General features: G+C 43.7%; 1 long non-coding RNA gene across 1 annotated transcript; it reads left to right on the forward strand.

Annotated features, from left to right (window-relative positions):
- The first annotated feature begins 965 nt into the window (after positions 1-965).
- Positions 966-18,834, forward strand: LOC308199790. The gene is made up of 4 exons (XR_013954945.1): positions 966-3,236; positions 9,287-9,437; positions 10,644-16,648; positions 17,919-18,834. It is a non-coding gene; the product is annotated as an uncharacterized lncRNA (long non-coding RNA).
- The last annotated feature ends 5,031 nt before the right edge of the window (positions 18,835-23,865 follow it).

Genomic DNA, 23,865 nt, shown 5'->3' on the forward strand with positions numbered 1-23,865 from the left:
ATTTTTTTTAAAATTTGTGCACAGTGTTTGGAATTTGCTTGAGGTGGGTTCGATAAATCAGGCTGAAGCACTCGTACCCCTGGGGCTCAAATGGGACATGTGTTGTGTAAGTGCTGGGGGAAGGAAGAGACTCAGACTTCCTCTAAAGAGCCACCACAGAAAACTGAAGGAGCCTTGCTGATGTCCATGGGACGCAGCCATAATCCTCCTCCAAGAGAGATACAAAAGCTCAAGAAATACAGAAGTAATAGGGGAAAACACCATCACCACCACCAAAAAAACAAACAACAACAACAACAAAATTAATTGTGAGTGATACTCACAAAAGAAGACTTTAAAATCCTGTTAGGTGCTAGTGATAAGATCCTTTGAGATATTTAGATCTCCACACTCCACTGAATCCTACAGGAAAGTCTGGGTTCATAAGAACTGGGTGCAGTCAGAAAAGTAACAATCCTAAACACGACTCCTACTCCAGGATGTTTTAAGTGTTCTCTATTCTACGTGTGTGTCTGCAGTGAAAACCATTTCTTTTTGTTTGTTCTCCATCTTCTCCTGGGCAATATGTCTGGTAAGATCCGAACTGCACGGCTTGTGCTAAAATCGCTGCATGGCTTGGTACCTTCAGCTGTCAGAACTGTCTCTCCTCTTTCCCACTTGGTGAAATACACACACCACAGGACCATCTGCTTCACCCTGATGCAGATTTGCCGCACAGGAGCTGTATTTTAATGGGGAAAATCATTTGACTACAAGAGAATTTTATGACTGTTTTAATTTTCTTTTATAGCTACTTTTTTTTTTCCCCGCTAATTCCCACATCAATCCTAAGTCTCCTGAGGCACCAGACTGTGAAGCTGACACCAGATGGGAAAATGAGTTTCAGACAGCTGCGGGCTTCCCTACTGCTGCTTCCAGCCATCGAGGATTCATTTCTGCACGTGCGGATGGGAAAAGCTGGGGATAGCAAGGCAGTACTAAATGCAAGCTCCGTGGTTTCAGCATCCTCACAGCTCACAAAATTTGCCACGATCACGGTGTCTGTTTAGAGAGTGCACAATGGCTGGCAGCTGCCTTCGGTCGAGGAGAAAGAAGTGAACAAAGGATGAGGGAGCACGCAGGAGGACTGGAATGCATTTTCACGGATCCCTTTGCAGGAGGCTGTTTATCAGATGTTACGAACTGCTTTATTTATAGTTAATGACCTCTCCAAAAACATTGTTCTCTGCTGACCTTTACTTTTAAGTCGACAGTCAGGAAACCTTCTCTGCCAAGTAACTGAAATAATTTTTAACCAGAATTAAAAAAAAAAAAAAGAAAAAGAAAAAGGACAAAAAAAAAAAACAACACAGCGGAATCCATTGTCAAATCATGAATCCATTATAAAATATTGTATCTCCTGCTTCTTTTAACCTCATTGTCATTACGGGTTGCTGTTGCTAGCTAGTGTTATCCAGAATAACCAGTAAATCTCGTGCATGAAAAGAAAATAAACACAACTTTATTTTATATGGGAGTTGAAGACACTTAGCTGGTAATCTGATCAGTTGCTTGTACTGTCAGCTCCTCATTCAGGGGCTCTGTCTCTCAGTTGCCTGTGCAATGCCTTATCCATGAGTAATGTTACCCAAATAAAGAACGGGGATTTGTATCTTTCCAGGCTGAAATAATTAGTCACTGCTTCCTACAGAACCCCAGAATGCAATAACCAGGCGATTTCAGCCCGGCAGATCCCACCTCTTCCAGCTGGCAGACCCACTCACACCAGCAGGTCTGAGCTCAGCTCGCAGAGAGGATCGTGCCCTTGCTTCGATCAGCATCTCTGCTCTCCCAAACGGCTTCCAGCTGCAACGCAAAGGGGCAGCAGGACGGAAAATGCCAGCACGCTGGGGTCGTCTGTGCACCAGCGACAGCTAAGTCACCTCACGCTGCCGTCGAGCCCAGCGCTGTGGGGCTGCAGGCGTGTGTTTTACAATTGCCTCGTCACGGTCAGCAATGCCTGTCATCGCTTCCAAAGCAGGATGCTTCAGGAGTCAGTGTGCCCTGTCACTTCTTCTTCTTGCAACACCAACTGGACTCCTCACTCTGCAATGCCTGAGAGAGGCACAAAGGATGTTTGTTGTTGCTCATGGGAGTTAGGAAGGAGACCCGCGAAGTAAAGGGAAGGTGCCTCCGATGTCCTGGAGTGGTGCTGGGGTGGCGGGAGGAGGGCAGGGCTGTTGCGTTTTGTCTTGACCTGCTGCAGAAGAAGGGCCTGGACCACACTCAGCTCTGGCACCACAAAGGAAACGCAGCCCCTTGTCTGCGGACTTGTAGCATTTCTCGTTTAACTTTTAAGCATTAGCAATGTACCTCAGGATAAGCGGATCGACTGAGCAGAAACATCTTAATGTTAGAATTAATCCTTCGCTTTAGAGCTAAAACCAGATAGCTGTGCAGATAAAACTTTCTCCTTTCTGCTCCTCGCCGTAATGGAAAAAGTAAAGTATTCAAGAAATAATTTCAGAGCTTGGCTAAACATTAGCAGCACTTTCTGTGTAACAAATACGTGATGCTATGGTTTTGGAAATGGAACTGGAGACGGCTGATGCACTTATATGAGAGGAACTGGGCTACCAGCCAAAATCTGAGTTCTGCTAGTTATGTTCCCAACCAGGAATTAATTCCTGAATTGATGCATCTGAGGATAGAAACGCAAACTATAGCATAATGTGCAGAATCTGTGGGCTGTGTGCATATTTATCTCCTTCTTATATTGCTTTTCTTTATCTGGCCTCTCTAGATCTGAAAATTCACAGGAGTCTTGAATCACAACGCTCTTTGGAAGTGAAGCAATCTATATTTACAACCAAAGTCCTGCGTAAAAGATGGAAGCCCTCACTCTCCCTGTGCCTTTGAGCCTGGTGCCCTTTAAAGAGTTTCCTTTCGCAAGGGCTGGTTCAATCAGTACGCATGAAACGGTAGAACCACGGTGAAAAATCCTGAACGCTCTCATACTTCTTTCCCCTAATGATTAAGACATGAAACATATTACTTGTAACTCTTTGAGATTATTATTTTTTAAATCTTCATACGTTTTCTACCTGAAACTACCGGTAACAAGCACTCTCAAGAAAATCAGCACTACTGAGATGTAAGGAGAAGTCTGGCAAATTCCAGAGAAGGAGCTGAAGCAGGGGCAGTAAATGTTGACTTGTGTAAAATACCGTTCTGAGACAGCACAGAGTTCTCTTATGGTAAGTTTTAATTCCGAAGTTGAGAAGATGTAGGAAAGTTAAAGTACTTTGGGGGCAGACTCAACTGTAGGTAATAAAAAACTATAAGCCCAATAAAATGGGTTCTTAAGGGCTTGAGATGCCTCATGCTGGCAAATATCAAGACAGGAATGACAGTACAAGCCAGCACGTCAGTCAGAACCTCTCTGCAGAAGTGAAAAAGTCTCATTTTAAATGAATATATATGCTTTAAACTTTGGCTAAGCTATGCTGGAGTGAAGTAATATGTATCTGAAACCGCAGCTGCCATTTTCTAAACCTGCTCCATTACTTCCTTAAGTTTATTAAGTTCACTTAGTCTTTATGCCTCTCTAATGCCAAGAGACATTTAATTAAGTCTTGTCTTGAAATCTGTTTCTCCAAATAGCTGAGTTCTGCTGAAGAATCTGAAATTAAAGTTTTTTTTAACTGTGACCTTGCTCTGGAAAGGCAGTTAAGCACATAAATAGTCTCGCTGTCCTTCAGCATGTGCTTTGCTATATATGGCTGTCCTGCATCTATCTCAGGAACATACACACTACTGAAATCCACGGGACTCGTTCTGAGGGTAATGATATACCTGTAGCTGTTTGTGGTATTTGTTTCAAAGCTGAGGACCTCCTGGTTTTCTGCCGTTGTAGCACAATAAATAAATAAGAAAATGTCAAAATCTCACAGGGAGAATAAGTACAATGTGCTGCACTGTTAAGGCAAACATTGATAAACTAGTGAAAGACTTGAGGAAGGGTTTATAATAATTCTCTCCATACCTCCTGTATTGCTGCTAAGTACTAGTTCTTTTTACAGAACTTAGTTTCACAGCGATTTTCTTGAGTATTTAATAATGTGAATAGCTGGTTATTTAAAAGCAAAAATAGCATAACTTCACTGTTGTGCTGTTAAACTGTATTTTTTTTTTTGCATGTAACTCTGCACACATATGAAAGGCTGTAGAAAGAACAGTGGGCAAAGGTATAGCTACGTTGTACTTTTCGTCAATGTCAAAAGCAGTTCAAGAGGCTGCCACTGCCATGCTGAAATTCTCTGCTTTCTCACTGTGCCCACACAGTTCCTTAACACCGTTCTGTTTCCCAACAGCCTGAGGATCTAGTTTTAAAAACTGTCTGAGATTCTTCTTTGTATTGGCTGTCCAGAAACATTTAAAAGGGTATTTTACAAATCAGAGTTGCTATAATTATCTATTTAAGGAATCCGTTAAGGGATATAAAAAATATATATTTTTTAATCAAAACATTTGAAAATTCTAACACTGTTTTGTGGAAAACTGCTTCCTTGGCCATCCTTTAGAAACGAATCATGTGAAAGAACACCAAGTAGTCCTGCATTACATGTACTTAGCTGAAATGTCACATACGGACATGTCTGACAACCAGAAGCCGAACACGATCCCTTCCATGAGATGCAAATTTCTGAATGACTCACAGAGACACCCTGGTATCGTTTAACCACATCTAAATCTTTCGCCTGGTACATTGCTCTTCTATTAGAATCAGTGACAGGATTACAGTTAAAATGACAGCTTTGTGTCCTCAGAGCTCTCCCTTTCTCCAGCTACTTCAAGCTACAAGCATATCGATAAACATCCCCTGCTTACATCCCCCCTACCTACTGACTCAACTCCGCGTGTGTAGAGGCAGGAAGGCAACAACTACTACATTGATATTAGCAACACTGAGGAGGATTCCAATAACTAACAATAAGACAAACTGGATAATTTTGCCCTTTGTTTTCAAAATGGGCTTTGTTTTCTCTCCCTGTCAAACGATATTTTACAGATTCTCTAGGGCTACATCTGGAATGAGGAAAATATGGCTGCAAGGATTTAATTTATCTTCAGAATACGATCCAGTATGTCATCCAGATAGGAAAGCAAGCCAGGGATGAACGTTTGATATAAAAATTTATGAAACATGAAATGGGCTTTAATAGTAAGTCTGTGAAGTCTGGAAACAAAAAGTCTCTCTGGAGTGGCAGAGTCCTATTTTTATGGTGCTTTCATAGGTGGGAAGGTGATAAAGCGCTGTGTATGAGGAAAGAATTAAAAACATAATTGAACATGGTTCATAAATCCATGAAGATCCAAAAGCTACTCTCTGAGTACTAATTCCTGCTGAGAAATGTTTCTATTTAGTTACACTGTAAAGGTTAATAGTAAATACCATCTTGCATCTGTAAATCCTTTGGTTTATTTTTCTTCTAAGATATGACTTAGCATTGACCTTATCTATCATTTGATGATCATGTCTGCATTTTGCAAGAAAGAGCCGTTCTTCCCTTTTTGGATTAAATTAGACTGTGAGCTCAGATTGTCGTTTATGTGGAGTAGCAATGCCTCATTCTTTCAGAATGGAAAATGTCCTCATTTAACACCAGATCAGAAGGCGGAATGAAATCCTTTTATAAGTTTGAAAGGAATCAGTCTTTTTAGGCCTGTCACTACATTTTTGTTATTAATCATGAAGATGGATACATATAAAGGAAGATATTTTTACATCTATACTAAAAAATCTGAAAATTCTACATTGACAAATGGCTATTAATAAGAGAAGGATACAAAGAGAAACGCAAAGAGAAATGTTCAAAATGAGAGCTTCTGGCTCAAAGACCCACTGCTTTGGCAGATCACTCTTAGGTGAAAAGTTGCTGAACATAACTGAAAGGAGGATTAAATTACAGAGAACCAGAGCTGAATGAAAATGTTCCAGAGGGCATTCAACTGGTTCTAATTCGTGTTCATTGCTCTCACATATTTATTTCTCTTCCCATGTAAGCGAGGCCATTTACTGTCGTGTTCAATGACACCAGTATGCCGTTGCTTGTGAAGCCACCTTTCCGGTACGTGTACACAAGATAGTATCCCACTGGTAGTGCTTAATTGCACTGAAAATAAGGCCATCCTGGCTGATCCATAAATTAGTTCCTTGCAATAGTATGGAACAGTTTTCAGAAGACAACAATAAAACCCAAGAAATTTTGCACAGAAAAAAGAGCGTTTTATAGGAATACTGTTATAGTTGACAAAATAACATGGTATTATTGTACGCTAGAATAATACATACTGTTCTGCCACACGTGCGTACGTATGAACACAGTGTGTAATCGTAGGAAACCATATCGTTTTGATATTGCTGTAAATGACAAGCTATGGGTATATTTATGTTTCTTTTATTTTTCCTGCAGTTTTCTAGAACAGTTCTAATAATCCTTCAAATTTTTGTCAGTGGTGATTTGGGAATTATGTTGAAAATACATCCCTGTTTCTTATGCCATAGTCCTAGAGAAACTGGGACACGTAAAAATATCTAAATAAAGAGAATTCAGATGCAGGAAAAAGTCTGAACCTCTGTCAAAGAAATATGAATAAAGAAGCAGCATCACTGATTATCTTGACAGTGCAGAAATGCAGAAGACTTCTTTTCTGATAGAAAATCCGTAAAGAAAAAAAGTGGTTCAAATTCTCATTCACCATTAATCAACTTCGTTATCTGGAACTTAAAGGAATAAAATATGAGATGGATCCACTTCTCTGTTAGGTGCTACTACAAAGTATAGATGGATCTAAGATAAAAAAGCTATATGAGAGTTTCAAATCCATGGATCCTGGAGAACAGTGAACTGTAGCATTGTTAAGCAAAATATGAGGATGCACTTCTGTGTATTTTAGTCTTTGTATTTTATAAAGCATCCTATGTAGAAAGACAGGATGAAAAGTAAATGAAGTCAGAGAAATGAACATAGAGGCAACACTTGATATATTTAGGAACCTTCCAGACAATTTAAATATTGTTCATAGATCTTTTAAAATAATAAACTTTTAGTCCTCTGGCTCGGTAAATGAATTCTGAACATAAATTGAAGCATTCTGTGCAGATACAACTGTCTGACACTCTCAAACTTACAAGTGTCTTCCATATCGGACATTATCCTTTGATGCCAAAATTTCTCCATCCTGATTAGACATGAAAACAAGCTTTTTCCCCTTTATGTGCCACAGTAAAAAGTTTGACAAAAAAATCTTGGCAAAAGAGAAGTGTATCTTCTTGGGGCCCATATATAGTTTTAATGAGCTAGTATGAATGTCTTAATGCAGAAAACGCTTTATCTGCTGATTTAGCTAATTAATTCTAACATTTCTGCTCAATCTGCCTGTCCTGAGATACATTTTTTTATGGCCACAGGGCAACAATAAGATTCATAAACATCCTTTGTGCCTCTGTTACAGAATGTGGAGTCTAATTAATTAGTGTTGCAAGAGGAAAAGGTGACAGTGACTCCTGAAGCATCCTGCTTTGGAAGCGATGACAGGCATTGCTGACCGTGACGAGGCAATTGTAAAACACACGCCTGCAGCTCCACAGCGCTGGGCTCGACGGCAGCGTGAGGTGACTTAGCTGTCGCTGGTGCACAGACGACCCCAGTGTGCTGGCATTTTCCGTCCTGCTGCCCCTGTGCTTTGCAGCTGGAAGCCGTTTGGGAGAGCAGAGATGCTGATCGAAGCAAGGGCATGATCCTCTCTGCGAGCTGAGCTCAGACCTGCTGGTGTGAGTGGGTCTGCCAGCTGGAAGAGGTGGGATCTGCTGGGCTGAAATCGCCTGGTTATTGCATTCTGGGGTTCTGTAGGAAGCAGTGACTAATTATTTCTGCCTGGAAAAATGCATATCCCTATTCTTTATTTGGGTAGCATTACTGATGCACTTTTCTTTTTGTCAACTAGACAACATTCCAGGATACTGAAGTTGAAGGGTTTGGTGTTTTCTCCCAGTCTTTCTTTGATTGCAGTGTATTTACTAGACTCTTAATTTCCTTATCTCTGTTCCCACTTTCATACTAGTGTTAGGAGTCAGCAATTTACAAAACAATTGATTTCCTTAGTCTTCAATTGTCTTCTCTGCTCCTCCTATTGGAGATTAAATTTCACTGAGATCTATCTTCTGTCCTATAAAAGGCACCCAAGAGGCAGCGGCCTGGTATAGTCTCTTAGCAGAAGATAAACTTATAGCAATCGTTCTATTGTTATATGTAATCTATACAACATTTTTCCTTTCGGCAGTACATAGATTATCCTTTCTCCTCATACAGCAGCATAGATTAAAAACAAATTTTTATAATGTAGGGGCAAAAGAAAATTTAGTGAGTATAAAGTTACAAATACTTTTAATTTGATGACATTGGTGAAGGTTAAAACTTGAAATAGGTTTTAGATAAAGCTCATATATGCTGACCGATGTGTCCTATTTGAAAGAATGTGTATGATTTAGATTAATTAGACTGTTTCCTAGTGCATTTCCCTTGCACTATTTTCACTTTTTACACTATTTATTCAACCCCACATAGGATTCAATCCATTCAGGATTTCATTGAAAGAGAATAAGTAACCAAGTGAACATGCCATTTCTACTCTAATATTTATAGCTCAAAGCTATTTAAGACTAAAACCTCTTAAAGACAAATGTGAGTAATGCATTAAATATCTTCGTAAATCTCATTTAGGTTCCTCAAACTGACAAACTATTCATGTCCACAGTTGTGGTCATATGCCTGGTTCCTCTGGAGGGACCATTCAGCTGGGCATAGCTCTACACGCCGAGGAGAACCTACACCCAGTGTTCGAAGAGGCAAGGAAGGATCCATGCTAGAATGGAAACAATCTCCTTCAAAATTAAAGGAAAAAATGCTGAAAAAAAAATCAGAAAGGCACCAACAAATTTTATTCCAGTGAAAAAGCCTGTGTCTAGACAGAAAAAAAAAAAAAAAAGAGCAACTGTGTTTGCTAACACATTTGAACATAACTTCTTAAAGCAATTACAGAAAAGTATGTAATACTTTGTGGTAGTGGAACCCCTCGTGGGACCTCCCTGCCATGCTGACTGTTTGCACATTTGCCTTTCCGATGGATCGCTTAGGGAAGGCAGGAGTGATTTTGTTCCTCATAAAACTCTAAATGAATTATCTTATAGTTGTAAAACACATATGCCTGATTAGATTTTACCCAGGATTTTCTCTTCTTATAGCTAATTTGAATTCTATTCAGCAAGTACGTGGCTATGGTGAAAAGCAACGTACCAAAGCTATGGGCACGGTCTACCTGCAGTGCTCCGCGTGACAGCAGCAGCTGGCCTTCTGGGTTTGTCACTCCACCTGAGGTGAAAAACACAGGCTCATGTAAGTAAAACACATTTCTCATTTGGAAAGTGTTGCTGCCTGAGTTGGAGGAAAATGTAAGCTTGAAAAAAGTGAAATTAACCACTCACATGGAACCTCGCTGCCGGAGAGGCTCTGGGCTGGAAGGCTTTTGAGGTGAGAGGATGCAGTGAGAACAGTAAAAACCCTACAACAAGGAATTTCTGGGCTCTGTGCAATTGTTCCTACTCTGTCACTGACGCAGACACAATTTTTTCTCTCTCACTATGCCCACGCTGGATTTTTCCTCTCACGCTGTGCCCTCAGCCCGCGCTGCACCATGCTGTGGGAGCCCATTCTCCCGCCCTTTTCCCGAACTACCCTTCCCAGCAGCCTTTGCGGTGCCCCTCCGACGCCGTGAGCGGCTCCCTGGCGAGGGGGCTGCTGGGGGTGGTAGGCAGCTGCCGCAGGCGGGCTTATGAGGTGGCCGGGGCAGGCGGGCCTGTGAGGCTTGGCAGCGTAGAGCGGGGAGTGTTGAGGAGATTTTTTTCACGTCGGCTCCTCTCCCTGCTTTGTAGCAGAGAGCTGAGACCTGAACGAGGTTTTTATGTGATTATTTTTCCCCTTGAGTTTGATTTATGACTCACTGTCCCCTTGCAAGGTGAGGACCACGGGCTCCCGCCTCACAGGGACACCGTGCCTGCTCCTCAGAGCGAGACCACGTCTGGCTGCAGCTAGACGTGGGGCTGGACTGGGCTGAAACACCCAGCTTGGCCCTGAGAACTTTCCTTACCATGGTAAAACCTTCAGGCAGGCTTTATATGTCCCAACCGAGGTGTGAATGAGAATCATAACTCTTCCCTGTGAAGGGACGTGCTTTTGGGGATTTTAAGGCACACCGTAGTTATAGCGAGACAGAACCACCGAGCTCATCCTTCCATCCTGCATATTCTCTTAAAAAAACAGATCTCGAGTCACTTGTCTTTCCTCCCAAAAACACGCTCCTCAGACCTCCGGCTGATGGCCAGCTGGTTCTTGCTGCAGGGATGTTGGTGCTCCTGGGAGCGAGCGCCACGCAAACAGCACCCGGGGTCCTTTGAATGCTCCTGATGCAATGTTCTTTTGTATACTCCAAACTCCTGTGGTTTCAGCATTAAATGGGGGAGCTATGACAATTTTACATGCTGTGATGATTTAAAATTAATCCTTGCCCACTGTTTTCTTCATTTTGTTTTGCTTCTGGGCTAGGTCATGAAGGCTTTGGGCTTTCCTCGCTGCCTCTGACAGAACAAGGCAGCTGAGCGTCTTCCTGGAAAAGTGATGAAACACTAACGGGGCACATTGGGACTGCAGCTGTTGCCACCCGCAGCCTATGTATAGAAGCGCTCTGCTCCACACACATGTGGCAGACAACTGTATTTGCCGGCAGCACAACTGAAGTTTGCGTTACCTTTCTGTCATTGCTCTAGACTCAGTTGCTGCAGGAGGACACCTGAGTCAGCTTCAGAGTTCTTAATTAAAGGTGGAATTTCGCTGAAGTATATAGCTGAAATGTGTACTCAGACTGTTGTTCACCAGAGGGGTATACACTGCTGATGTGAGTGAGGAGGGGAGAAGCAACAAGAGAAGAAGGCAGCGCAGGAGGATACGATGTCCCTGACCAGTGCTAATGCAAAGCCTCTGATTCCCATCCTGTGCCACTCAACTGTGGTATTACTTTTCTTAGGGCACACTATTTCTCACAAGTATGACTGTTACTGTGCATATTGTTTGCTGTATGCACACCCATTTTTCTAGTAAAAGCTGAATGAAATTTCTTCTCCTCAGCGGGAACAGTGAGAGCTCTCCTTAGTACTTCAGCCTGTTTTCATACATCCTGTGCTCAAGGTATGCAAGATAGCTAGTGTTGTATCAGCCCTATTTTAAATTAAAACTCCAAAATGGTTCTAGAATTACAGAACAGGAAAATTATGGTCTTAGGAGAGCTCCCCATTTAATCAGCTCCTAGCCCCACATTGTGCACTCAGCTCTGCAACTCAGCTGTGTCTTTGTATGTGTATGGTTCAACATTTTAAACTCTTTTTAGTCAGCTTTTACTTTTCTGTTATAATTGCTTTGCACCTGAAACAACATCGGTTACATGTTGAGTGATACCACAGGATAGGCAACACCAGAGAAAAGAACTGTAACTGGTGATCGTTGCCCAGAGAAGCATCAAGAGAGAAAGCACAGAGCTTAGCTACTCAGTCCAGGATCACGTCGGCTTCCTTATCTTTTCTATCCCTAAATGCACCATGCTCAGTTGAGAAAGAGGCAGGAGAGCCTGCCAGGTGAAGGCACAGCAGTAATACAGACTGGAGCTGGGAGATGTGGTGACTTTGAACCACGCTGACCTCCAGTGAGAGACCAGCCATGCAGGGACCATGACAGCAGACTGTCCTACAGGAGAGTGACTGATATACTGGTGAGACACTCCGGTGGGCTGAAGAAACTGCTGCATTGCTGGTGGCCCATGGATCAGTGGCGGCTAAATAAAATACTGTGTGAGCTGCTTCTTACTTCGCTAAGATCTGAATTGCAGCTAGGAAGATCTGGGCGTGCTGCTCTTCCCAACTGGCACATTTCGCTGCCTAAATTTTATAAAATGCTCAATTCCTGAAATTTTAAATGGTATGATATCATCTTACATCACACCAAAATGGTGTGTACCTGATCCTTCTGGGCCTGCTACGCATATTCCTTATGCTTTTGGAGATCATTAGTGTCTGTAGTTTCACTAAGTTAAACATGTGTCTTGATGTAGACTTAAAACAGTTCTTGAACTGGTCTAACCAGGCGTGAAGCACCATGCTGGGAAATTGGATGATTCAGACAGACAACAATGTAATAATTAAAACACGTTATTTGCATTACAAATGGCAGTAAGTCAAGCCCGTATAAGCTGGAGCCAAAACACATTCCTTATCAAGATACAGTCCTCGTCAAGATACAGCCCTCATCAAGATACAGCCCTCATCAAGATACAGCCCTCATCAAGATACAGCCCTCATGAGTGTTGTTCTCCTGTAGGTGTCTGACAGGCTGATTCCAGGGGTGATACCACGGCAGCTAAACCTGTCTGGTGCCAGCGTTTGTGGATCCCCATGCCAGATATTTTACATCATGCAGAGCAGAGCCTTTCGAAGAATTGGCTTGTTCTTCACGACAGGGCATTTTTGCTCCTTTCCAAGAACAGCGGCGTGTGTCCTGCCGGTTCTTCGGTGCAGCTGGGCTGTGTTGGCAGGTCAGGCTAACATTTCACTCTATGAGCCACTCCTTATCGCTGGCTTTCTTCGTGCTGTGAAGCTGGTGCTCAGGTGTCCTGAGGACGCGGGATAACTATCAGAAGCTGCAGATGTTCATGGGAGGAGGCTGGCGCCACCGTTTGGGAGCAGATTATCCGGTGGTGTGACTCCACAGCAGGGTAAGCTCATCTTTGCCTGGGCTGCCTTGGCCTGCCCAGCCTCCCGCCATCTCCTGCCCCCTGGGATGTGTTTCCATCCCCTCCTTCTTCCAGCACCTGCGGTTGTGTGATCTGGTGGTGAGAAGAGTGACACGTCTGTGTCCTGCCAGGCCTGGACAGGTTCCTGATTTCAAGGGAGAGGGCAGGAGGAGGTTGCTGTGGAGCAGAACCGTGCTACGGACTCAAAGCTGCAGCTGCAAGAGCTCAAACTGAGGCACAGGCAGGCGCTGCCTGTCTCAGGGAGGTGCAGAAGGCTGCCTGCCTCCCCGGTGTGTTAATAACTCGTCAGCAACCTTGTTTCTGGAGCCTGTGATACGAGCGACATGAGGAAGAAGCCCAGAGCTGGCCTTCCAAATGGTGCTGGAGCCAAAAGGGATCAAAGGAACTCAGGGGTACTTTTATGACAAACCCAACTTGCCTGTGTCCTGCTTTGTGTGGGATGGACGCGGGGCAGATCAGAGAGAAAACTGCCCTGATCGCCTTAAGTTTCTGCTTCAATTATCTTCCACTGTCTTGGTTTTAAATGGACAGATGAATCATTTACTGCAGTGTTCAGGTGTGAGGCAGAGCCATTTCAGGCATTTTCAGCTTGGTCTTCTACGGAAATTAGGCTTATTTTCTTCCCCCACCTCTAGCTCTACACTCCCCCGTACCACACCTTTTAACCCAGGACCGATTTCAGTTAGGCATGGAAAAGAAACACTCAGTGTGGGTTTACCTCAGAGAATCCCATTGTAAGGCACAAAATAAGAGGAAACAAAACGAAGTTCTGCTTATGGAGCTATCTGCTAAATCGTGTATAAACCAAAAGTCTCTGCTTTATCATACGGGGAACCTCACAGAACTGCAGAAGAGGGGGCTGGCCATTTCTTTTGAATGTTTCTGGTCTGATCTTTTAATTCACATTTCCCATGCTAAAAAGAAGGAGCGATGTGTCACTGCGTGACCTTTTATGTGGCTGGGTTCAACTTTGTTTGACTGGAAACCAGAGTGAGCAGCAGTAAAAAAGGCATTTTGGTATTTAATTACCTGCCTGCCTCAGTACAGACCTGGGCAACAGCATTAGAAGGCCTGAAAACCACCAGAATCTGTTGTTTCTGGTGGCTGCAGGATCAGCTTGTGCAGAAGCTGCCCGGATGTTCTGGCAGCCAATCTGTCTAACGTCCCCAAATCCCTGCCTTTCAGGTGCTCACACAATTGGAGAGAGGAGTGGGACTGAGAAGGGGACACCGCGGTCAGCTCAGCGGTGCGCTGCAGGATCGAGGTGCAGGGCTCAGGGAGGCAGAGCCCAGCAACCTGCTTTTTGCATTCGTGTCGCCAGTTTCTGTTCTACCAGCAACTGCGGCGACCGGTTTGTTAATTAAATAATCTCAGAGCTGCACAGTGCTAGTTAAGGAGAAGGAAGGCTAGCTGCTGATGGCTCTCAGGAATTTGCAATAAAGCTTTCATGGCATTACCCTGCACTTCTCACGTTCCCCTTTACCAGATTTATGTAAATTTGTGTTGATGCAACGCTGTGAGTCAGTGGCAGTTTTCTTGGAGCACAGATAAAGTTGACTCCAGATTTGCATCTCTGTCGGAGAGCTGCAGCCAAGGCTCCGCACGGCTCAGAAAAGGTCCAAAAGGGGAAGGGGGCGGCCCCTCCAGGCAGGGGGCTCTTTGGGAAGGTCTCTGGTGCTCCTCGGAGCTGCAGCAAATCCACTCTGCAAAAAAAGAGGCTTTATCCTTGCATCTCCAGTCACCCACCTATGTATCACCAAGTACAGTGTGGTTGTTTGTTTGTTTGTTTTTAGTCTTGAAGGCTATTTCTATTCATTCTCTGTGAGATAAAAGGACCTTAAAGCATGTAGGCTAAAACTGGCATAAAAGGTAGGCATTCCAGGCACATTTTGTACTCCGAGTGAAGCCATACACATGATTACGAATTGTGGAAGGTATTCACGAGTTCCTATTTCCCCTTGGGGTAGAAGCTGGGAGAAGCAGCAGGAGTGGCTGCACAGAAAGCACGGAGGAGAGCATGCCTGGGGGTTTGCACCGGAGCTGCTTACAGCCTCACGTCACGAATGGATTCTGCTGACCCGAACATTTCATTCCTGTGAGCAAGCCTCTGCTTCTGCGCTACCACCGATCCCTTCCATGGCTCCTGGCTTCAGGGAAAAACTTAGATGTTTTGAAGCTGTTAGAGGCAAAGCAAACCCAGACAAGTCTTCGCTCTCTGCATTGTTTAAACTCGGGGAATTTGCTGTTGAAAAAAACAGTGGAGAAAGATTGAAAGCAACGAACACATCTGTACAGTTCTGCGCTTGAGCGTGGCAGGAGTACCTCCCAGGGCTCCCCTGGCCCTCATGCAAACGCCTTTCTGAGAGGACTTGGAGTGAGGAGACACCTGCCTCGGGCTGCCCTGCCGCTGCCCTGCCAGGGCCTCCTGCTAAAGGAACGAGAAGAGGCCGATTCCCCCCGCTGGGAGGGTGAGTGAGATGAAGCAGGACGCCGGCCTGCCGAAATGTGGGCGCTGTGGGAGCCGGACGTCGCTTCTCCTGTGCATAAAACCAGCAGCGCTGCTTCAATGTCGTGTTCCACTAACAGACGCTTGGAAAAACCCTAAAAACGCCTGCTCCCACCCCCAGTGCTCTGTTGCAATCCCCAGCTGAGAAGGTCCAGTGGAAAACAGTTGATGGGATGGGGCATTGTAGCTGCTGCCAGAGGCACTGGTTTACCACTTCTGAAATTTCTGTGTGAACCGGACAGGTTTTGAATAAAAAGCCTTATTTTGTTGGAAAACATGAAAAAAAAAGGTTGTGGGAGTAGGTCGGCATTTCCTAACAGATCAGCTCAGGCTGTTTGGTAAGGAAGGGAAGAAAGAAGGTGCGGCAAAGATGCCTGCGACCTTGCTTGTGGCATATTCTTCCCAAATGAGGCTGATTCATATTTGGAAATGATTTGACTGCAGGCAGATAGTTTAGAACATAATGTATTATGCAGATCTCTACCTAATTTACTTGTCAAATTAGATCATTAAAATGCTTCGAGCACTCATGGCTTGGTTTAATTCTGCAGCATTTTTAAGGCAAACTTATCGCCTTTCCTCACACAAACCTTGGCCACATCTTCTGTCCGCCCCGGTGCTCCTGGAGCAGGACTGACGGAGAGACACCGGCACGGCGAGGACTGGGGGCTCTTTGAAAGGGATTTCAAGCTGAGGCTGCAGGAGGTGGTGGCTTCACCCGAGGCTTTCCTGTGACATGGTAATTGAGCTGCATTTTTGTGGCTCCGTGACTCTGACACCATGGTTTTGCACAGACGTTAAATTGCGCCTTGTAGGAACCTGGGCAGCTGCGTTGGGAAGTCCCACGAGAAGCAGAGGTCGATTTTTTGCAATTCGCAATGAGGGAAGGCGCTAATTGTAAACATTTTTGGCTGGTTCTCCTAAGGAGCATTCCAGCCTCGCGTGTTTCTACCTCCCTGCAGATCTTCAACTTTGACTCCGTACAAATTATCAAATGAACGCTGCCATGAGCGCGGTGCCGAGCCAGACGATGGGTGTCCTTGTTGCATAATGCAGAGCTGTGGCCAGGGGAGTTTTTAGCAATAGTGGGGAAGGGCGGGGTGTGGAGGCCACACTCTGTAATTGAGGATCAAAGGTAATTGTCTCTGCTGCTCAATGTGTGGGGCAGCCGCTCAGCTGCTAAAGGCAGGAGAGTCGGGAAGCATCTCACATCCAAACCTTTTGTCACCGGGGAGAAGTGAAGAGGTAAGTTCCGATTTTCCAGAATCTGCACCCTTTTTTTGTAAGAAAAGCCTTTCCTTAAGGTAGTTTGGTAATACGTTTGTTTGGTAAGAGGCTTAAGTATAATTTGATTTAGTAAAAACTGCCTGTAACGTACAGAAATGTGACTGACAGAGTAAGGATATTACTAAAAGTAGTTAATAATAATTCTTAACTACTGAAGTTGTATTTAATTTCTGTGGGATGAGATTTTCTCCACAATCATGACACCACCAGAAGTTCTGACTTCCCAATTAAAAAGTGGGGAGTTGCAGTTTTTGTTTTGCCTCCCCTTATTTACCCAGTGACGGGAAGCACCAGTAACCGAACTAGTTCTGTTTTCCTTTCACTTCCCCGGTTCTGTGTTCTTCTCATAGCTACTCGATGTATCACGAAATAATGACTAGCATCAGTTTGAACGCAAAGCTTTAAAATAAATGCGTATGTTTTTATTCTTGCAACAGATCAATACAGCCTCTGCTGCAGCAGGAGCTGTACGATCCGTGTATAGATTCGCGTTGACGTAGTTCTGTACGTGCAGCATTCTGCATGCTTCCAGTTTGTCTTCCACCAACAGCTGCAGAGTAAGACCTCAAATTGCACCTGCAGTGGCAGAAACCAGACTTCCACCAAGTTCTCCCTCAGAATCCATGACCGGTGAAATGAGAGGGATGAGCGCTTTTTGAATTAAGCTGCTTCAACAGAGTCTGAAATAATCCAGCTCACGGCAAAGTTACGAAAGTAGTTTGGTTTGGAGAACGAACCTGGAACAATTATTGGGTAACCAGTTTCTGGGAAGCCATCTGTGGAGGCTCCTTGGTGCAGCTCCCATTGTACGGTGGTCTGGAGGGGACTTATTCAGAAGTGAAGGCAGAAAGGGCAAAAGAAGTGCAAAGGAAGCTTTTAGGGGACAGGGCAGAAGAATGACTCGCTGTGGGCTGTTTCTATCTGGTCATCTTTTATGCTTTAAAGTGTATTTGTGGTCTTGGGATTTCAGCTCCCTTGGGTTTTAAATTATCATTTACCAAACCTGGTCAGTCTGAACAAACTGAATAGAATGGAGTTGCTGCCTATATGACAGACTTCTTTCTTCTTCGTTTTAATGATATATTGATATATATTATATATATTATATACATACATATTTTGTGATATATTTTATTCATATATACATATTACGATATGTACGAAGGTTCTTTTTTTTTTTAACCTTTTTAAAGAAGGTTTTTATTCTACTAACTCTATATTGTAATAGGGAAGGCTTTCGGCAGCTGCTCAAAGGCGAAGATGGATTTTAAGAGCATGAAGAACTATCTCTACTGGCTGTACTGCCAGTTTGAACTCATCACCTGCAGCTACCTCATGGAGCCCTGGGAAAAACTGCTCTTCTACACTTTTAACATCAGCATGTTAGTGATGATATCGTACACCGCCTACATCTTTATCCCCGTCCACATTAGCACGGCTTTTCAATTCTTCTTGCACTTGCTTGGAAACCAACACGAGAACGCCGTTTCTATCGTGAAGTAACATTGGCAACCTGATGCTGACTTTTGGATCAAGGAAGTGTTTTTCTTAACGCTCCATTTCTGTTTAGAAAGACAGGTTCAGGGTGTGTGCAAACACTGTTTTATTCCGCAGTATCTCTTAGTTTTCTTCTGTGTTCCGGGACTCTATGACAGCAAATTATTTTGCCAAAACAATTTCAATCAGTCCTTGTTTTTATCATTTGACTGACTGCTTTTTAAAGAGCTTTCAGTTTTAAAGACTGGCTGCAGTTACGGAGCTGGGTTTGGTGCAGAAACGACTGTGCTGCATATATTGTTATTCCGGGGAGAGCTGCTTGGATATGGAGCTTTCATCTTCAGAAATTACATGGCGTGTATTTGTTCCGGTCTGCCACAGCTTTGCTGACGGGAAAGATGTATACATGAAAGATTTTGTATGATATTATACAACCATAAGCTGCTTCTATGTAACTAGTCTTGGTATGTATGTATACATGTGATGATTTTAGTTTTTATTCCGTTTGCCTCAATTATTTAGCAGTGAATTATTTGACTGGTTCAGTACCATTATGTAAACAACGCAGTTGATTTATTGAAAATATGGGGGGTTAATTCCATATAAATTTAAAATAAAATTTTGATTTTCTTGGACTTAAAAAAAAATGTTTTACTTTTAGAAGACCGGTAAAGCATGCGTTGCATATGCAAAACACTAAACTACATGTTCAGTTGTGGTGGGGATGTTTTACACGCTTCCTGTTGAGTAGCGCCTGGAACACGAACTCCTGAGAGCTCAGATTTTGCAAGTAAAACACCGGGCATCCTGCAGTCGGCTCCTTTGAAGTCCGTGCCTTCTTAAGTCTTTGAAGCACGATGTGCCTACGCTGCCAGCTTGTTAGGGGGGACGTGGGAGCTGGCTGGGGTGGTACCACCACAATGACATCGGGAACTAGATCTGTGCTCTACATCAGCCCGACAGAGCAGGAGCAGAGCGCACACAGGGTGACGTAAGTCCAGCTCTACTCTCACCCACACCGAAGTGAGTTCCCCTACAACTTCTGAGCTTAGCGCTGCTCCTAGAATATCCTCTCCTTCAAGAGAATGGGATGCTCCCAGGAAGTGGCAATCAAATTACTCAGGAACCAAGATTTGGTCACAGACTGTGACAAAACAAACTAAAACACTCATCATGTTACTTGTCATTTCAACACGAGATACAGTTACTTTCCCAATTTATAATTAGGGGAAAATGAGGGAGGATATGAAAACAGCTTATTTGTGAAAGCGAAGGCAGATGAGTTTAAACTTACAACACTTTTGACAGTACGTAGGTAGTCCCAGCTAAGTTTGTTTAAACAACAAGCCTATTTAATGCTTCCTGATGATAATCCCATCTTAAGTTTTGTTAAAGTAACAGAATGGCTGAAGTGATAGATTTCTTGCATTTTCTCCTAAGAGCTTTTTCAGGTACAGGACATGTATTGCCTTTAGTGAGGTTTAGGAACAGGAGGGATCACAGGATTTTAGTCGCATCAATTACCAAACTATTTGTCAAGACGACCATTTCGTTTCAAAGCTGTCAGCCCCTAATGTAAGCAAGGAAATGCTTAAATTACAGCACGACTCCACACACACATCCGTAGTATTTGTTGACACGAAGGAACCTGGCATCAGGCTGAAGAACTCTTGTGCTGGGCGTGTTTGTGAGTTTTGTTTATTGCCACCCCTTCCCTGTCCTCCCAGCGCAAACCCACTGGATGTTTGTTGTGGGTGCCGGAACTGCCTGCCGCCTCTTTTGCAACAGCTGGCACAGGACGGGCTGCGGAGCTGCCCTGTTTGCAGACTGCAGCCCTTCCTCGGGGCTGGCTCCTGGCTGTCTGCGAGCGACAGCAGAGCCAGCTCAGCTGTTGGCTCCGTCCAGCGACAGCAGCGACCCTGAGGGCTCAGATGTGTGAGCTGGAGAGGGCAGAAGGCCCCGAAAACCAAAGAAGGAAACTAAGGGCCAAAAGGCAGCTGAGAGAAAAATACTCGATTAATTTCACTCATTGGGATCGTTTCCTGGCCTGTCGCTACGGCTCCTAACTACAGGATAGGATTTAAAATATTACTTTCAAACTCTACTTTGCAATCTGTTTTGAAACAGCATGAACACAAACGCTAACCTGCTGGGGCACGCTCCCCCTGGAAGCTGTGCTCTGAGCGGCAGCCCGAGGTGCCGGACTGATAGCGTAAGGCCATGGCTCCACATCTGCTAACGCCAGAGCTGGGCACGCTCACCTGGCCGTGCAAATTTGATCCGGATCAGGCACTGGCACCACTGGGTGTCTTACCAGAACAGCCACAGCACTCCATATGTCATTTACCCTGGCTGTGTCAGAAATCTGATGTGGAACAAAACTCCTGTACCAGCGCACTTCAACATTTTCCAGGCTTTTCAAGACCTCCCCGTGAGCGGTGCCGCACCACGTAACCCGGCCGTGCCTTGCCCAGCTGCCCTGGTACCCACCATGGCCACAGCAGGTGTAAGTGGCGCACCTTCCCTCCAGCTAGCACCAGAAACACTTGACAAGTGATACTTTATATTAAAAAAAACAAGAACAAACTAAACAACTTGCCCATGAAGACAAGCCAGCTATCTGCAGATACTTCTCGCACACAGACGCAGCTGGTGCTTCTCGCACTGGATACTTCTCGCACACTGGTGCACACGCACAAGCTACACGAGTAGGAGGTTGTTGTTTCGACGCGGGGCTGGCTGGTTAATCTCCTACACATCAATGTCACAGGAGTTGCGTGCTTAACGAGAGGATATCCAGTCCTTAACGTCACTGCGTGCCACACGAGAGAGACTCATTTCATACACCTTTATCCCAGTGTCACTGGGGGCTGAGCTTTTGGGTGTGTGCACACGGGGGAAGATAGGGGTGTTTGCAGATGCTGTTTGCAGGTTTTTATTAACGAGCAGATGCAAGAATAAGAGGTGCTCGCTGCTTTCTCCCAGGGCTGCTAACCACAGCGTGCAATCATTTATGCTGCGTGTACTTGCTTAGTGACTTTCCGTCAAAAAAAGAAGAATTAATTTTTATATTTGCAAATGTGGGCTTAAAACAAACAAGTGGTATTAATTTAAGTTAGTTTACCCGATATGGTGTTCTGATGTCCTTTCCATTCCCATCTTTGTGAACAGTTCGGACCTAGAAAGCAACGTGGGCATGACACGAAGCACTGTTCGTATCGCTGTTTAACCAACATTTTGAAAGGGCTCTCACGTTTAAAATGTACAACTTAACAACAGTGGTTCAGCAAGAGTTGAAACTAAAGAACTAAATAATAAATAACTGCTAAAGTAAAACAGCTCAGGCTGTTCACTGTGAACTGTTTGATCTTTACAACTATGATGTTACAGTAGATGCACAGCTTCCTCATTATGAAGGTTTATTATTGTAGGACTTTTACAACTCATCTCATAAAGCTGTAATCCGTATTTTATAGATCCAAATAGTTTAAAATTCCTACAGGCAATGAAGATAATGATTTTGTTTTGCACAGAACATTATCTCCTCTGCTACCGATTGCTTCTAGCAATTTTTGAGGCCTAAGATAAGTTGGTGATCCTTGTTAACTTTTATTGGTTTTGCTACTATGACATCCACGTTTTGTCTATGCTAGTACTTACATCTGGCTGCAATTTGAGTTATCTTAGCTGCCTGCTATCTGACTTGAAAATCCTGTTTCTAAGATGAACTTGTCAGCGCTCCCTAGCCTCTGCATCCCACAGAACGTATTCCATCTTGCACGTGTGTGTTTAGAACAACGTTGGGTTTACAGACAACCTGTTTCCTTTTACAAAGCCGACCTGAAATCAGTCAGTCCTGCCTGGCTGAAGCTTTCTGCCTGATTTTTCTGCTCAGCTCAAACTACTCTGTGCAACAGCCTAGTAGTAGTCATCCCGGATGAGATCTCCAATATACAAGTATCTACACAGAGACTTTTCCAGGTATTTTCCCGAGTGACACACATAACAACTTGAAATCGAGAAAGTTGTCCTGATACTGCTTCTCCAAGAAGGCCAGAGCTTTGCCTCTGCTCCTCTCTGTGTCTAGTGCTGTCTAAACCAAAGTGTTTGAACATCTCTGCTCCTTGGTGGATTCAAGGCTCCTAAACGATCTAATTCTGGATTGTTTTGAATATGATAGTCATCTTTTAAGAAAAAAAAAATCTAAAACAAACCTAGAGCTTCAAACAATGTCTTTGAGGGCTTTCTCTTCTGCTGCTTTCATACTGGTTTAAATATGACAAGCTTCCTTACATTAGCACAAATTAATTTGAGGAGAGGTATGGGTTAAAAGTTGCAGCCCTTTATATCTCAGATCCACCCAATAAAAACTATGAATTAACATTAATAACAAAGGTGTTAACCACAATCATTACAGCCCATGTAGCACGAAGGCACATCATGCTAAGCAGTATACAAACAACCTGCCCAAATAATTTACAGCTTAACTAGTTTCTCTCTCTTACAAAATTTGTCACCGAACACTGGTTATTTTTAGTCTTTCAAGTCCTTTCAGTGCTTAGCACAGCTAAAGCTTCCTAATCAACGTGAGAAGTTGTCACACGTAATTGTTTCATCTTACAAAGCTGAACATTCAAATTATACAAAGACACCTTTCTTGATTATGCTGTGTTTTTCATCACGGAACTGAGATCCTGACAAGTTTTAAACCTCACCTCCTCTTCTTGCTTTAACCAGGTCCCCATCCTAAGCTTATCATGAGGGTGAAATACAGAACACTTAAAATATAGGTAAATTCTGAAGTAATAATATTCTTCGCTACATAAGTATGGTTTGGAATGAGCTGTAGAAAACACTGCCAAAAAAGCTCTGAAACCAACATGAATCTTACCCATGTATCGAGCTGTTCTGGCAGCATGCAGTTCAAGTTCAGTGGCCTTGGTGAAGTGCAGAGAGGTGAATCTGCCAGCAGGAGAGGTTTCCAGCAGTAAGTCCTGAACATCAAGACCAAAGCCTTTGTCTTATTTTCACTGAAGGTATACTACTTGCATTTAAAACAACCTATCAGAAACGACATCAGCATCAACAAGAACGGAACCAAGTTTTTCTGACTTTATAGCCCCCTTTTCCTTCCAGGAGCCGAACCCACTGCTCTTCAGGCCATTAACGTGAAGGAACAGTGACATCAGGTGGACTGTCACATTAATCACAAGAACATCGCAGCTTTTCTACAACACCTTCTACAGAAATGTGTGAAGTTTCTGTGACATGCTGACAGGGGTGAGCTCAGTAACTTGCAAGATACCTTAGCTTTTCTGTAGACTGTCCACGCAGCATTTGAGCTCTCTCAGGGCTGGATTAGTGCCAGACCTCATGGAAAAAGGTAAATTTCACCCTAAAGCCAGAAATACAGACAGTTTTCGCTCCAACAGGCTGCTGCTTCTATAGCATAACTGTGACCATTCAGTGCAAGCATGTAGGAAACAGCCCTTTAAGCAGGCGTACCGTCATCGCGTGCATGCTTGTAGGATCTGCATGCCTGGAATGACAGCCTCTGGTAGCTCCTCATCACAAAATTCTGAACAACAGCTCTCATGACAATGGACTTATTTTTTGGTAGAACTTTATATTTCATTTAAATGATCTAGAATCATAAACAAAATTAAAATTCAGCTCTA

The sequence above is a fragment of the Anser brachyrhynchus genome (assembly GCF_964034855.1).
Source record: "Anser brachyrhynchus genome assembly, chromosome: 9".
Taxonomy (NCBI): Eukaryota; Metazoa; Chordata; class Aves; order Anseriformes; family Anatidae; genus Anser; species Anser brachyrhynchus.